Raw genomic sequence first — 18,484 nt, forward strand, 5'->3', positions numbered from 1 at the left:
TTTCATCGTAAAATTAGTAAAAACAACTATTTCTCACATGTTTTCATGATAGTCTGTCAGAATTAAAGTTCAAAGCATTTTTCAGAAACATAGCATTAATTTCCAGATATCTAGCAAAAACAAGAGGGCCATGGCCCTATATATCGCTCAAAAGAATTTATCTGGCCTACTGACCTAGTTTTTGACCCCACATGACCAGGAGTTGAACTTGACCTAAAGATCGTCACAAACATATTGATTAAATTTCATTAAGATTTGGTTACAACTGTGGCCTCTAGAGATTTCACAAGCTTTTCCTTTGATTTGACCGGGTGACCTAGCTTTTGACCCCACATGACCCAGATTCGACCTTGACCTAGAAATGATTAAGACAAACATTCGACCCAGTTTCATAAAGATTAAGTTACAACTGTGGCCTACCGCCTCGGTAGCCTAGTGGTAGAGCGTCCGCTTTGAGTGCGGGAGGTCGTGGGTTCAATCCCCAGCCGCGTCATACCAAAGACGTAAAAATAGTACTAGAAGCTTTCTCGCTAGGCGTTCAGCAAGAGGATAGTGCTAGGACTGGTCAGCCCGGTGTCAGTATAATGTGAATGGGTGGGGTATCATGCCACGTGTATACGGTGTGATATTCCAGTGAGGCAGCACTATAAAGTTAGGCATTGTGCTCCCTACTACAAGTAGACACTGTCGTTTATAGTTTTTGACCCCACATGACCTAGATTCAAATTTGACCTAGAAATCATCAGGTCAAACTTTCTGACTATGTTTCATAAATATTGGGACACAACTGTGGCCTTTAGAGTGTTCACAAACTTTTCATTCGATTTGACCAGGTGACCTAGTTTATGATCCAACATGATCTTGACCGAAATTGACCTAGAGATCATCAAGACTAACATTCTAACAAAGTTTCATAAAGATTGGGTCATAAATGTGGTCTCTAGAGTGTTCACAAGGTTTTCCATTGATCTGACATACTGACCTATTTTTTTATCTAACATGACCCAGATTCAATCTTGACCTAAAGATAATCAAGACTAACATTCTGACCAAGTTTCAAAAACATTGGTACACAAATGTTGCTTTTCCTTTGATCTGACCTGGTGATCTAGTTTTTGATCCCACATGATTCAGTTTCAAACTTGACCTAGAGATCATCAAGACTAACATTCTGACCAAGTTTTATAAAAAATTGGGTTAAAAATGTGGTCTCTAGAGTGTTAACAAGCGTTTTATTTGATCTAACCTACTGACCTAGGTTTTAACTCCACATGACCCAGTTTCAAACTTGACCTAGAGATTATCAAGACTAACATTCTGACAAATTTTCATAAAGATTGGGTCAAAAGTGTGGTCTCTAGAGTGTTCACAAGCATTTTCTTTGATCTAACCTACTGACACAGTTTTTGACCCCACATAACCCACTTTCAAACTTGACCTAGAGATCATCAAGACTAACATTCTGACCAAGTTTCATAAAGATTGGGTCATAAACGTGGCCTCTAGAGTGTTCACAAGGCAAATGTTTACGCAAGACGCACGCCGACGGACGCCGGTCATTCACAATAGCTCACCTTAAGCACTTTGTGCTCTGGTGAGCTAAAAAAATCCTTTTTTTTCGTTGTTGTCGAACGGTCTGGAACCCAGGGCCATGATTCAATATAATTTCACGTTGTTTTTATTTCATTTGTTTTTCATAGCTTTTTTTGTTGTTTCTTGTACTCCTCAACATCTTTAGATTTGGGTAACCTCCAATTCTGTTGCCGTCTGCTCTGAAGAAAATAACAGGAAGGAGAGTTAATCAGAAAGCGACAACACCAAGTTTAAAAAACTAACATGTCTTCATACTGAAAAAGGACAAACTTAAAAGTCTCCCTCACATTGGCAATAACTCCAGAATAAATAACCGGACATAGAAGTCTCGATAATATGCAAATGTCCACTTCATGCTGATGGTGTATATGAAGATTCATTTCATTGGAGGAATAAAAAGAATAAATGGGACATGGTAATACGGAACTCATATCATAAAGAAACATGTTTTGCCGAACTGATTCCTTTATACCTGATATAAGTGACTTTGGTGTGTTCGTATCACATATAGTCGTTAAGCCTCTACCTTTAATTCAGTTATGTTAGGAGCAGAACATTAAGTACGTACAGAACCAGAAACACGTTGGTGAATAATTTAATACAGACCTAGCTTTATTCATTTTCGAAAGTAGAAAATGCATGCGGGCTCTTCTAATACAGTTCCATGTTAAGAACGAAGAACAGCAAGAACCGGTACAGAAGCAAGAATAGTAATTAAGTTACATGCCTCCAGCTTTATTCATTTTTTTCGAAGTTAGAAATGATTTCATTTAAAAAACACTTCCGACAGTGACGCCGTCATATTTCAGAAGATTTTGTTTCACAAAACACTTATTAGTGAATAAATATATAAAAACTGTGCGCTAGAACTGAAATGTATACAAATAGAAGAAATTAAGCTGTACATTTTTTTTCATTAACATTAAATAATGTTTCATGGTTAATCATTTTTATTTTCTCAATACTAGTTAAAACATAGAGCCAAACGTCACAATATACACCGTCCAAACATTACTTTTGACTTTTTGAGTATATTCCTATTCAGCAGACTAGTTGTCAGTTTTCTAAATGTTGACGGATTCTCAGACCTCGAGGACTATTTGTTTGTTATGAACTTGGCCAATATACATGCCCAAACATTATGCTAAGTTTGATTAAGATTGGATATGATAACGGGACACGCAATATTGCGATTTTCTTGTTAAAGGGCTATTATTCCAGATGCCTTAGAGTATTATTAGGTTATCGAATTTGTCTGAGATTTTATGCTCATTAACATTGTGGCAAGGTGGTGAACATTGATAAAAGTACCTAAGTAACAGTTTACACTCAGTCGTCAGATTTTTTTTTTTGTTAGTTTAATTAGTAAACCATCGGCCGTGATACACGACACTGGGATAATCGCTGACTGTCAAACTTTACCGAGTATGTACCAAGAACACTGTAACGTTGGATAAACTGCTCAAGTTAAAAGCGGACAACTTTATGATCACATAATACGTCCCGTTTCGAAGCGGGGTATAAATGATATTTTGATGTTATTCATCCTTCATACGGCCATTTTAGTTTTTTTCTCCATAATAAAACTAATGCGTGTTAAAAATTCCTTAAAGCAATATATACACAACGCATACTTAACAATGCAAATGCTTAGAACGTCGTTTTTAAGAATTATCTAAAGGTTTACTTTTATATAAAACATACAACACCTTGTAGATATCAAAAACAGCACTTTGGATGAACTTTCAGGTACAATATCAAATGTCTCCACAGTTCAGTGTAACAATGCTGACCACAGTCTCATGAAGAAGAAAAAATCCTGTAAAATACATAGTATCAGGTACTGCAAACACCAAAATTCAAAGCACAAAGAAAATTTGCCAGATATTCATGGCAGGTTTCAGATAAGAAAAGTCATATTCTTTCAAATCAAGCAGTTTTCCCCAAACTCTATCATTTAGTTCATACTATAGTAGGGATCATGCACAAATCTACTGATTTTGGGTTTTTGAGTTCGATCCCCAGGCGGGGCGTATGTTCCCTGACGATTTGATAAATGACGTGTCTGATACATTCGTCCCATTTCTGATTCATGTGGAAGTTGGCAGTTACTGTGGAGAACAGGTTTGTACTGGTACAGAATCCAGGAACTGGTTAGGTTAACTGTCCGCTGTTACTCTGAAAAATGGCGTTGCAAAATCGAACATACACTTAATATTTGCACAAATCTTTTCGGAATTTCGTCTAAACTCTGCAACCAAGTGGAGGAAGGTGATGGGAGAGGGAAGAGGTAGGACACGGTTACTAGCACTGGATCGGGCTTGCCACGCCTCCCCTACGTAAACTCTCAGAAAATGTAATGAATATTTGTGTTTAATCAGCCATATCATGACAATGTTGGTAGTCAAACGTATTGTTTACATTTGAAATTAACTGAAATATAAGCTAAAAGTGTACTCACATTTCTCAAATGTTCAATATCATGTCTCCTTTGAATACAACGGAGGTCAACTAATTGACGCGATCTAGGAAATACTGTATATTTTTCATATGGGCAATATCCAATTAATTGCCGTCAGCGTCACAAATATAAAACAATATACATGTATGAACGTGTAATTATTTTGACTAGTACTCAGATGATGACATAATTCTGTTCTGTAGGCTATTTATAGCGCGCTATTTATATATCCGATTAAAGGTAGAGTCTCGAAAAATATACTCATTTTACTTGGATTCAAATAGAAATATATGGTGTTTAGTGCGGTTACCGGACGTGTAGTCTTAACACTCTCGGTACAGTTCGTGTGTTTCTGTAAAAGGGGTTATCTCCACCTGAACAAGAATTTAAGAATGCACTGAAATTATTTCATAACCCAGCTCCTTGCAATCACATAGTTAAGGAACCGCTTAAGTTGTTTTCACCAAGAAGTATACACCATTGACGCTCGAAGAAGGCACGATGTAAGTAACCACTAGTTGAGTATGATGAAGTAGTATGTCAGATTACAGCATGTCCGATAGCTAGATGTTATCTTCGTCAATAAGTATACAACATTGACGGTCCAAGAAGGCAAGATGTACGGAACCATTAGTCAGTATGATGAAGTAGTATATCAGATTACAGCATGTCCGAAAGCGAGACGAATATATGAAGCAGGCAAAATCAAATCAAACTGAATATCAAATAAAGGCATGTACATGTAAGAATGCAAGATGGGATTCCGAATGTCAAAATCAAGCAGTCAACTTGTCAGACAGAGACACGTGTACGCAAGAAGGCAATATGCAATTTTTGCCTTAATATTGTTCCATAGGATACTAACCTCGGACGCGTGTCAGATTATAGTGGCTTGGTAATCGACGGGTTTTTATCTAACGTTCCGGAGTTAATCAGGTGTTTATAAATTGTTTCAGTATTCCAAGAGGTGTCTGTATATAATTTTATTGCATTTCGATGCATCTCTGCTTGGTTTCGTTCGTTTGGAGGCAAGGTCGTGGGCGCTTACATCTAGTAATGACGAACACTGTGTATAACTGGGAATGAGATCTTGCGGGCATGTTTACATTTTTAGGTATATGGAAGTTTGATGCAACGTACGGTTGTTTCCAGCACCTGTTCACTCTATGATTCAAATTAGATTTTACTGTATGCTTTATTTCTTAATATATTAACTAAAAATTTTGATTAGATACTGACATTTGATGCTTGTCTGAGTTTTTTGGGGGTCAACTACGTCCGTTGGACGATAATTTTGCCGGGATAGTTTTACAAGATCCGGAACATGCTTTGGTAATTGGTTCTGCTTGATTTTATGTTGCGGTGTATCTCTGCATGTTGGAGGGGCGGTTCGGCGCATTTCTGCTTGGTCCATTTTAGTTCGGGCAGGTGAGGTTCGTACGGTATGACCGGGGGTCTGGACGAATGGGTGATCTAGAAGCTTTTGGTCTTTGAAATTGTTTAAATATTACAGATTCTGTCCAAAATTCGGACGATAATTTGATACATACTCGGAATTCGGAATTTTAGTTTACATGGTTCTATGGCGGTGCCCTAATGGTTTCACTCATTGTGTTAAGGTAAGTATCTCGCATTGTCACAATTCGGAATTTTAGTTTACATGGTTCTATGGCGGTGCCCTAAGGGTTTCACTCGTTGTGTTAAGGTAAGTATCTCGCATTGTCACAATTTGGAGAGGATTGTTGTTGTTGTCTTAGGGTTGAGATATAGGTTAGTGTGGTTTCGGATTTCGGGTGTGGTCTCGCCGCCTGAATTGTTTTATGATCACATGGATATTAGGATGGATAGTTTGCTTGTTGACTCAGTAGATGTTTTTTGGGTGGCAAACAACAGCCGTTTTGATCTGAATCAAATGCAAGTAACCAATGACACATATAATATAAAATATTTTTGGGAACAGAAGGCAGATTAGATGGTCATCACAATTACTACATAACACTTTTGTCTTATCATCTACGATATTCATAGTGATTACACGGTTGAACTGGTGGCCACCTTCAATAAGGATCTAGCCAGGTCCTTACACAAACTGAATAATGAATGATTTAAAACAAATGGTTTACAAAAATCTCCATAATCACTTTTTCATGGAAGATATTAACTTTGAAGAAGACATGTGAACAGTTTTGCTTGGGGGTTGCTTCGGATTCGGGCCGGATAGGCAAGGAGCGTTGCGCGCGCGTAAAGGCCTTAACTTGCCATTAATTCTTCGCAAGGGAATTTATCTGGTATTGTTTCCGGGGAGTTCATCGGGCTACTGTTGGTGCATGTCGGGATGTGTTGATGCGTGTCTTTCGGAATTAACCAAACTGTTTTTATACAGTTGGACACGGCTGGTTGTGTTTGCAATGTCATGTGGAATATTTGAATGGCACTTTTCTGCGTGCCAGTTCATTCATTTCATTTTTACAACTTGATGTTGCACGACTCATAGGTACAGTGGTGAAGTGCACATACTTTATGTGTCAAGCCGCCCTATACACAAACATAGACCGAACGTTATGTTAACTGTCTTTTAAAGTACATAGATCTATGTATGTCCAGTTGGCTGAAAAGTTACCCATACTCATCAAACTTACACACATTTATTTCGGCAAAGAAATAATATTTTCTCAAAAATTAGACCCCCAAAAATGCACCAGATGCCACCATTTTAAATTTTCCAGGGGAGAGCCCTCTCCAGGGGGTATCCCCTCCCTTAATATTTAAACAAAAAAAAATGCACCAGAGGCCACCATTTCATACCTGCATCAGAATTTCTAGGAAAGAGATCTCGAGCTCCCTGATGCCCAATAATGAGGTGGTTACCCTTTCCAGTATCTCATAATTTAGATAAAAAAGGCACCAGAGGCCGACATTCCAATTACCTGTATAATAAAAAAAAACTCCAGGGCGTGAACCCCTGGCCCCCTAAAATGACAAGAATAACCCTCCAGTACCTTAAAATTTAGTCCCAAACACGCACCAGAGGCAACCATTTCATACCTGACCCCTTCCCCCACCCTACTCCCTCAAGAACCTCAAAATTTACACCAGAAAATGCACCAGAGGCCACCTGTATTTCAACACTTTGCAGGGGAGAACCCACTGACCCCCTAAACTGACAGGAATATGCCCTCAAGTACCTCAAACCTAAGACCAAAAATGCATAAGAGACCCCCATTTCATATCCGTATAATAATCCTTAGGGAGACCCCCTTGACACCCCCTCCCCAACAGTGGCTGACCTATTTCATCTTTGCGCTATGCACCTCCCAAATGACACCTTCATTCTAAACTTCTGCTCTTTCCCCCCCCCCCCCCCCCCCCCCCCCCGATCAAATATTTCTTGATCCGGCCTAGGGTCAAGGTATGTTAAGATCTGTTAAGATGAAAAACATGCTTTATGTACAAACATGAATAGGAAAAACGTAACTTGTGACCAATCAGTGCAAGTATTGCACCCTTGCTTGTTTTATTGCATTAGCCCGCCGACTCGCACACATGCATATGCACCTTGACTCATTTAAAGCAAAATTAAATAAATAAATTAATGTCTCTAGATGTACAACAATTATATTAAAATTGATAATTTGAGTAAAAAACCTTTCTCAGGAACGAACAGAATAGGCCCTAAAACCGTTCTTAACAGAAAAGGAAATCTTGACTGGCACAACACGAATTGCTGCTAACTAAATGGAAAAGGAAGACGCTGCTTTGTTTCCGTTTGGGGGTCTTTAATATTGAATGAAATCGTTCGCATTAGTTCTAATTAAGTCTAAAAATAATCAAATGAAACGTCAAAATAAAATAGATCTAGCTAATTGCTGTCAATGTTTTGAAAATAAAACGTTTTGTTGTCTAATTTCACCTTTTTTAAAAAATACACTCATGTTCGGAAATAGACCTTTAGTCTGTTCGGCTGACACTCCATGTTCGGAAATAGACGCGAGCGGTCACCTTCTTAAAGTACATGTTTTCATAGTTATATAACGGTTACAATACAAGTAAGCAGTATATTTCCGTACGTTAGATAAAAGTGAGTTATAAATAACTGCCTAGTTCGGCAGTACCCTCTGTCATTCATCACTATAAAGAATCACACTTAAGTGTTCGGAAATGCCCGACCCCGCTCTATAGATCTTATAGTCAGATAGTCCACGGACAATTGCTTTTAAAAATAACATCTAGTCGGTAGCCCGCCAAATAGCTAGCTGACGAACACATGATTTTGAAGACCTAATGATATTATTCTCATCAGATATTATTTTTGAGAAATGCTTTTATTCATGGATACCACTTTTCCTTTTTGTTTTCACTGTTGATAACGCCACAACGGCATAATTATAGGCCATGCGGCAACTTATTAAAGAAGAAGTCTGTTGCTCAGTTTCAGAGGACTTCACTTGTTTGTTTTTTTTTAAATCAAATATTTATATGAAATGAATTATAATTTGGATATCTCGCTTTATGAATGTCAGATATGCTTTATAATATATCTTTAACATTTTTATTCTGTTTACAAAAATATCTGAATACTGGCAAATGTTTTTCAGTATGAATGTTGCTACAAAACGTGCACTGTTGAAGGCACTTAATGTTTTAAACGTAATCGTGACGCCTGATTTGTATATATTCATGTTTTTGTATGGAAAGATTTTATCGTATTTCTGGTATTCTAGGATGGTTAGATACTGCAGCCACGAGAATCATTGAAACTTACGTTGCCAACGTTACAGATAGTGGACCCAGCATAAGACGTATTACAGCACAGCGTTATATTTTACGTTTACGTCACTGATGTTAACAGGATTCGGAAACGTGTCACCAAATACCAATGGAATTGACATGGCGGTTTGTTTGTACAGACGTTCTGTGAATCAAGTAGTTTACCGGTGATGACATTCGGGGATTTCCGTGAGATTACGTAATTCTCCGTGTGTGATATCGGAATCCTTCTGTCATGATAGGTAATTACAGTGATCAGATACATTTGAAAGAATTCAGATCAGTGTAGATCTTCAGACATTTTCAAATTTAATAATGTCTTCTGATATGCTATATAGATGTAACTTACATACGTTCTGTTAGTATGTTATATAGATGTAACTTACATACGTTCTGTTAGTATGTTATATAGATGTAACTTACATACGTTCTGTTAGTATGTTATATAGATGTAACTTACATACGTTCTGTTAGTATGTTATATAGTTGTAACTTACATACGTTCTGTTAGTATGCTATATAGATGTAACTTACATACGTTCTGTTAGTATGTTATATAGTTGTAACTTACATACGTTCTGTTAGTATGCTATATAGATGTAACTTACATACGTTGTTAGTATGTTGTCTCGTTATTTAGAAGCTGCTGTGTTGACATGCAGTATGTTTTGTGAAAATGTTCCTAGGCAGTAGACGGTGGTAACTCTGTTACATGCAGTATGCTTTGTGAAAATGTTTCTAGGCAGTAGACGGTGGTAACTCTGTGACATGCAGTATGTTTTGTGAAAATGTCCTTAGACAGGAGACGGTGGTAACTCTGTTACATGCAGTATGTTTTGTGAAAATGTCCCTAGACAGTAGACGGTGGTAACTCTGTTACATGCAGTATGTTTTGTGAAAATGTTCCTAGACAGTAGACGGTGGTAACTCTGTTACATGCAGTATGTTTTGTGAAAACGTTCCTAGACAGTAGACGGTGGTAACTCTGTTACATGCAGTATGTTTTGTGAAAATGCTCCTAGGCAGTAGACGTTGGTAACTCTGTTACATGCAGTATGTTTTGTGAAAATGTTCCTAGACAGTAGACGTTGGTAACTCTGTTACATGCAGTATGTTTTGTGAAAATGTTCCTAGACAGTGGTAACTCTGTTACAAATTCTTGTTTCATTTTAGGTAAAGATGATATATTTGGTGGTGACTGCAGTGACGTGGAATGCTCGGGAAAATCGTTCTATTTTGTACGTGCCCTTAGTTACTGTGATATTGACAAGATAGAGTTACACGTGCTGAAAGAAACAATGGATATATAACCAGAATTTTCAAAAAGAATGAATGGGTAAAATACAAGTGACATTCAATCTTAAGGTAAGTATAAAGCAATACAATCCATTCTAGCAATGAACAAGTCTCAATTTCAAAATTGTTCCGAACTTTCAGAAAAGTTTTTACAATCTTTGTTTTACATTCTAAAATAAATAAGGTATCACAGATGTAACAAACGCACCAGGACTATCATCTTTATCTCTATCATAGATATTTTGTTTAAAAGATATTTTTGGAACTGCTTTGATATATTGCACTTGACCTTTTCTAGACAATTTCTGACAACTTTTTCACACGATAAGGTCATTGACGTATAAAGGTGAGACTATGCCGAATGAACATATAGTCGCGTTTTAGTTGATTAAGAGACAACGAGTGCTTCGCCTAATTACATTAGCATTTTCAACTTGATTTATTAAAAACCATAAGATACTTTTCATTCATTCAAGATGCTAAATTGTGATCTCTTTTGACAAAAGCTCGACGAATGGGACCACAGATCGGAGAAGATGAGCCGACGTCTGGAGCATTCAAATTTTCTCCGCTACCAGCAAGTAGTGGTATAGATACGGCGTTCAAAGACAGATCAGTGTAAAGTATAGACTTTTTTACAATCATTTACATTAATCAAAGTCTTTCATAATATTAATGATATATTTAAGCGTTGGTTACATACAAAACATTTGGAATTTTCAAAATGTTCTCAGTTGAAACACTGTGAACGATATAGCCACAACTGTTTTTGTTTTCGAATTGATTTATTAGGGACAGTAGATCTGAATTAAAAATTCTGTTTATTGAGTAAGGATATTAATGTTGACAAGTTAAAAGATTTGCCTCCCTTACACCAGGTGTCTTTAAAGGCCTAGATTTTGGCAGTGGGCCAAGGGATTTCTGTCTTCACCAGCACAGTTGGGGGCTAATGACCATCACAGTATGGTTCCAATAAACAAGGGTCATTGTTTATTGGAGAGTCAGTCTACCTTTCAAGTGTGTCAGTTAGTGAGAAGGTGAAACAATGTAATTTATTTTAAATTAATGAATAATTAATAACATTTAAAGTTATACTAGATTTTATTTGTCATTTCTATGTAAAGAAAAATATTGTTGATCTAACACAATAATAAAATAATCAGAAACTTATTTTCACAATAATAAAATAATGAGAAACTTTCATAAAGAAGTATGTAAGTTTTTATTTTTTTCAAATTCTGTCTGGAGAATTGTGATATTTCAGAAAAATGTGACTTTCACTCATCTAAAGCTGGCAGAATACTTTAGATAACATTTGTCTAAAATTAAAAACTGTATGTGCATTTCAAAGTTACAAAGCAAAGCATGAAAAAAGTCACTTTTGGCAATATACTGAAAATGAAAATTGAGTATAGATGGAACACAATAATTTTATATTAATTTTTTTTGTCAGCACAAAGAACTCGTGAAGTTTTCACTATACTTGTGTTTTATTATCATTATTATTTTCAATATTATTACTGTATCTTTTATCATCCTATATGTAATATAGTAATAATAATTATAATAATTATGATAATAATAATAATAATTATTATTATTATGATTATTATAACATTAAAGTAATAGTTATTATCATCTATATAATGTCAAAATAATAATTATTATTATCATCATTCCACATTCACTGAAGAAAAATTAATTTCTTTCAACTCCACTGCACACATCTTCATGGTCTAGTTGGGGTCCCTGCTGTGCTAATTGCCCTCTAATCAGTTAGGGTTACATAATCGCTGATAAGCAGCAGATAAGATGGGAGTTGTATATTGGATTTGGGGGGGGGGGGGGGGGGGGGGGGGCACTTATATAGTAGTGAATCTAGGCCTTTAAAAGTACAAACAAGGTCTCAAGAATTATCTCCCTTATAAAGTACTGTTTTTCTCTTCTATTTAGTTTTGTGCTTTTTAACGTGGAAGAAGGCTTGAAATTATTTTATGGTCTAATAATAGAATTACTGATTGTAGTATAAGGCAACGAGTGCCATATCCGTATATAAAATGGCGATGTTTCGTCAGTTGAACATTCATAGCACTTTTAAATCCCCAGAGAAGTTATCTTGTATGTTCTTGACTAAATATCTTAGCTTTACCTTTAACCTTGTTATACAGACATGTTACAAAGATTTATAACATTATTGCTTTTGTGCCAATGTTTAATTGTAAATTGTGAACTTCAAAATAACGGGGTTGTTACCCTTAGCAGGCTTAAACAATAAAAATGTATAATTATGTCCCTTTCCTTCTCATAAATGTAACACGAGAAAGTAGGAATATTGGACACTTTTTTTTACTAAATGAAAAAGAATATCTTGTTTTTTAGCAAGACTACTGGGTGATGAACAGTTGACGTTCAGAAAGAGAATGTTTCATTTTCTTCATCAAATTCCAGCCGGTACGTCAACGCCACAGTGTGTTTTCGGTGTATCTATATAAGGTCATTCTTGGAAACATCAGACAGTTGAGCGCCCTCTGGTAGCCGGCGCATTACCAGCTTTGAGCGCCCTCTGATAGTCGGCGCATTTCCTGGAAGCTGGTGATACAGCGCCATCTGGAAAAAAATGAGACAGACGTCGCTGTCTAACCTCGAGGAAATCGACTGCAAGTGAAACTATTTAGCAAAGTATACGAATATAAAATGGATTTTTAAGATCTGCATGTTCCTTGTTGAAGAAATTTCATGTAACATGGTGCTGCCTTCCAGCCGCATTGAAATTATAAATATGAGATTAGTATTTTGTATTTTCACATCCTAAATGAAATTCAGCAGCGTTAAAGACACGCCTCAAAATAACTGTCTTTTTTTTTTATTTCAGTGATGGTAAACATACCTAATTTGCATGAAACATATTAGATATACAAGAATTTAGTTTCAAATTGACAGTGACATATATTAAGCCAAGACGATGAGTTAAATGTCTTAATATTTTATTGTATTAATGTAGCAATATGTACATAAGTCAGTGTATTTAGTTAAATTTCAATCACATTTTGTTTCTACAGTGTAAGGTAGATAATCATCTGTATTCTTAGAACTATTATCTGAAGAAGCTTTCGTGTGTACGAGCCCTTCGTAAGGATTTTAATTTACCCAACATACAAAACTTTTTCACCTATATAAGAATATAGTTCGGCAACAAATGGAGGTTTTAAGATCGGTCGTAGAAATCGAGCGGTGTGCCGTAACCATGGAAACGGCTACAGAAGCTGATAATCGCGGAAACTAAAAAAACTTTCTTTTGTCATATTTCAAAAAACAATGGTATTAGAAACTTGATTTTTTCATATTTTTATTAAGTTATGAGTACCTATTGTTTGCAGTCATTATATTCTAAATATCTTCTTAAATTTCTTAATTGTCGTCAGCACGTGCAATTTTAGTTATTGGCACGTGCATTCAGTTGAGAACCAACAAAGTGCCTCTTTTAACCAGAAAATATTTTCTGGACTTAATTATAACTATGATTGATTTTTGGCTTGAAAATGTTGCATAATACGCATGCAATTAAAATTCTAAAAATTTTGATACTTCAGTTTAACACCATTTCATATATCAATGCAGCGGATTGCAATTGCATGCCATATACGTTATCATTCGCTTCCTTTTTCAATACACATGGACAATGAAGTTAGGGAAAAAAACTCGTTGAATCTCGGCTTGGAATATTTAACATATATAATATGAAAAAAAAAGATTATCAAATTAATTGTTGGAAAACATGTGAATAAATTATGTTGGTTTTTTTTATGTGACATTGTTACCTGTCAGTATTGTATAGATACGCTTAACATATAATGCATGCATAAAATTGTTCTTATTTTTGTTGATATTTTTACTATTACTGTAACGAATTCAAGTATTTTAGATTCCATACTTCTATCACTTTAATAATTAATCATATAACCGGACTTCTCTCCATAATTTAGCGGTACAATAATGGGAGTTAACTATGAAGAGTAAAGACTTCCAGTGTGTGTAGAACGGTTCTACCAAGGTGATGCTAACGTACATGCTTATATGGAAACCTGGTGCGCCATATCAGATAACAATGCTAAATGCCAAAAACCTTATGCAAAATGTTTTGAAAACGAAATGACATTTATTAAGTACAATGGAAGGCTATGGAAAGCCGGTGTGTCATGCTAATTGCCAAATGCTAAATGACAAACAGTTATTGCAAAATGCTATTTGCTATATGCCTAATGTCAAATATTGCCTATGAAATGGTACATTTGTAATTGTCAAACAATAAATGATAATTGTTAATTGCAAATACGAAACAATAAATGCCAAATGCGTATTGCTAAGTACTTATTCAGATAAAGAGCTGAATATATCAGTGTATAAATGCATCCAGTAAATAGTCATTGGCCTTTGTAACATAACTTTGTCTCTATTAAAAATATTTCTTAATATTTTAGAGTGAAAAGTTTCGATCATGTCATCTCTTAACACTAAGAACATGTTATTGCTTCAAATCAGGCTGATAGAACTTCATATGATTTCACGTGATTAAAAGTAACATTCATTAGTGTAAGGGATACAGATTATTAACTCACAAGTTAAAGCATTTGACAAGTAGTATTTGTCATTTGGCTATAATTACAGGCATTTAGCACAAAGGATATGGCATATGGCATTTGATATGTATTGAAGGCCAGTGCGCCATGAATATAGTCAAATGTTAAATGACAATTATTTAATGCAAAATGCCAATAACTTAATGCTAAACCCCAAATACTTAATGCTAAATGCCAATCACTTAATGCAAAATGCCAAATACTTTATATAAAATGCAACATACCAAATGCGATATGCCTATGGAAGGTCAGTGCGCAATGGTAACAGCAAAATGTTAATGCAAAATGTAAAATGCTATTTACGAACTGCTTAACTTCAAATATTGGCTTTCGAACGGTAATTGTCAATGATAAATGCTTTCTTGATAAAACAACAAATGTCAAAATGCTCATTGCTAAGTTTCCATTGAAATTAAGTGCTGAATATATCAGTTATATAATCATTGCCCTTCGTTACATAACTTTTTTCTCTGTTACATATCTTAGTCTATTATATGATAATCATTTTACAGCAAAATTTTTCGGTTCCATGTCCCTGTAACATCTGCAACGTTATTACTTTAAATTAGACAGGCAGCACATTTTTTTCCAAATGAGTAAAAGTTACATTCATTAGTTGAAGATAAAGATCAAGAAGATTGATAATTTGAGAAATACCATTTATCATTTGACAAAAAGAATTTGTTTTTATTTTCTTCTTCTCGTTCGCAACTACATTGTCAACCAGTATCCTTGACGAAACTTCTGGTTTGCCGCAGGACCTAAATGCCCCCATACCGTTTCTGGTGCATTGAGGTATCTATCGGACAAGTCGCAGCTCGCTCATGGTCATGCCTTTTTACATCTCCGAAGTACAATGTATATGCTCCACAGTCTGATCTTCCTCACCACATGAACAAGTTGGCGATGGTGCCAGTCTGTATTTCTTGTACATGTGAGCATTGAGCTTGATGTGCCCCGAGCGAAGCCTGACCAACATCACTTGTTCAAGGAGATGAAAAGCATCTTTCTCTATCCTTGATCTCGTTAGTGCCTTGATGATGGTGACTTTCTTCTTGTAACTCACAGGTTTTGTTGGTTGTTCTGACTGAGCTTCTAGCTTAGCCAGTTGGTCTGCCTCTTCATTGCCTGCAAGTCCACAATGGATGTAATCCACTAAAGTGCTACTTTGCAGGTTATACTCAGGCTCTGCATTCTTCTGGCTAGTGTGGAGCTTTATTGTTGATCAGAACTTCCATAACAGATAGTGCATATGTGAGAAAGATGACTGAGGAGCTTTCTTCTGCCGAGTCTTCAACCATTGAGACAGCTTTTATGAGTGCTTCAGTCTCTGCCTTGTAATTGCTGCACTGTTTTCCTGTGGCTGCATGTAGAGTTTTTATGACATTAAGCATTTTGTATACGGCATTTAGCATTTTGTATGTAGCATTTAGCATTAAGTATGTGACATTAACATTACGCTATTGACATTTAGCATTGATAACTTCTTATCTAGCATTTGGCAGTTAGCATAGCGCATCGGTCCCCACTAACTGCGCAGGGACGATGAGCCCCAGTGTTACGAAAAGAGAAGTTCGCCAAGCATGTAAGATGATGTTAGATGATCTGTTTTTGCAATTCAAAATGTAGTTCCATGTTGTTGATGAGATCTTGTATATGAGTCAGATATGGATGTGACAGTTATAGATTTGGCTTAGCTGTATTTTTTATTGTATTGAGAAAAAGATCTAGATCACTTTGACTGTGCATTTCCATGTCTACATGTATACGGGTTATCGCTAAATAGCAAATTTCATGGAAGTATTTTCAGATGGTGATGTTTTTCAAACAGATAGTGTTTCTTTAATATATGTAACCTAACATCTCAATATATATATTCCATTTTTGGTGAGAAGACATGTTATATTTAATGGCTATATATGTGTTTTTATATCATTGAAACGCTGTAAAGCACTGAAAATGAGGTCTCAAGATTTAATTGTTTATATGAAACAAATGAAGAATGTAACCTTGTACCATTTCGGTATTTTCCCTATAAGCAAATTGATTCTAATATAGTGTGCATATTGATAAGTATCGGAACAGTCGTACAAAGTTGCAATAAAGAATAAATGCTTGCACTGAGACATCTAGGATTTATTCAAGTTGCTCAGTTTGAGTAAGTGGTTGTGCGTGGGGGTGGGGGATCACTCATCAGGGGTTTGGCCATCCGCAGTTATTCATTAACACTTGAAATTCGTCCTTACACATAGTCCTATACTTACGTTCTGTTTGCTTTTTAAAACGAGGTTATGGTATGTGTATGTTTTTCAATGTTTAGAATGTAAGTCATCATAGTAAAACGATCATTTGGATTGAATGAACTGTATTTAAAGTGTTTTGTATATAAAATAACTAGAAATATGCGACTTATTGAAGCAACGGAGCCGGAATGAAAATGTATAAAGATAACATTGCAAACTGTAACTTTAACATATGTATCTTTGTAACCGCATGCAGAGGATGTATATTGCTACTACAAATGTGCATGAAAGAAATACAGACATACTCTTTCAAAAACATTGTATTTCCAAGCCGATATTTAACGCATTATTAACTTCATTGTCCATATGTATTGAAAAAGGAAGCGAATTAATAGCCTATATGGAATGCAATCCGCTGCATTATTATATAAAATGCTGTTAAACTGACGTATCAAAATTTTTAGAATTTTAATTGCATGCGTATTATACAACATTTTCAAGCCAAAAATCAGCAATAATTGTAATTAAGTCCAGAAAACATTTTCTGATTAAAAAAAGACATCTTGTTAGTTTACAACTGAATGCACGTGCTTATTACTAAAATTGCACGTGCTGACGACAATTAAGAAATTAAATAAGATATTTATTTAACCAAACAAAACTTACAAATTACAAATCATTTAATTACTTTTATCACTTCTCTAAACCGTACGTTGGCGACAATAAATTTCGACTGAACGTGAATACCATTTTTTTTCAGCAGCAAGCAAAATTTTGAAAATTTGAAACTTATTTATTTATTTATTTTGTTGGGTTTAACGTCGCACCGACACAATTTTAGGTCATTTTAGTGGCGACTTTCCAGCATTAATGGTGGAGGAAGACGGGTCGAGGAAGACCCCAGGTGTCTCTCCGTGCATACTTTCATCACGAGCGGGCACCTGGGTAGAACCACCGACCTTCCGTAAGCCAGCTGGATGGCTTCCTCACGTGAAGAATTCTACGCCCCAAATGAGGTTTCGAACCCACATCGATGAGGGGCAAATGGTTTGAAGTCAACGACTCTAACCACTTGGCCACGGAGGCCCCATTTGAAACTTAAGTCGGTGATACTATAGACAATATACTGATGTTTCTTGGTATGCGTCCTCGTGAAATCATTTAGAACGACGTATCACCGCCCGAGTACATAAGTAGTGCTAAAACACTGTTCTGTTATCAACTATTTCGATTCTAATATATCTTTTATTGTAAACTTTACATCAGTTTCGACGAAGTGTTTTTTTTTGTTGCATGTTATACACGCCACCGGAAATGGTAACACGTCTGCGGAATTGTTTCATTTGGCCGCAAATGATGGCGAATAATTCTGACAGCTAATAACCAACTCCGTATGTGTACACATTTATCAAGACAGTTGTTTTTTTATGTGACAGTTTGTTTCAAACATTTTGAGTATTTTTTTTTTATCAAATTGAAATCTCTAT

The 18,484-nt window shown here is 35.8% G+C and overlaps 1 long non-coding RNA gene across 1 annotated transcript; it reads left to right on the forward strand.

Annotated features, from left to right (window-relative positions):
* Nucleotides 1-8,844: 8,844 nt before the first annotated feature.
* Nucleotides 8,845-13,206, forward strand: LOC123540936 (uncharacterized). The gene is made up of 4 exons (XR_008367652.1): nucleotides 8,845-9,063; nucleotides 9,995-10,186; nucleotides 10,624-10,735; nucleotides 12,497-13,206. It is a non-coding gene; the product is annotated as an uncharacterized LOC123540936 (long non-coding RNA).
* Nucleotides 13,207-18,484: the final 5,278 nt, after the last annotated feature.

Source organism: Mercenaria mercenaria, chromosome 16, assembly GCF_021730395.1.
Source record: "Mercenaria mercenaria strain notata chromosome 16, MADL_Memer_1, whole genome shotgun sequence".
Taxonomy (NCBI): Eukaryota; Metazoa; Mollusca; class Bivalvia; order Venerida; family Veneridae; genus Mercenaria; species Mercenaria mercenaria.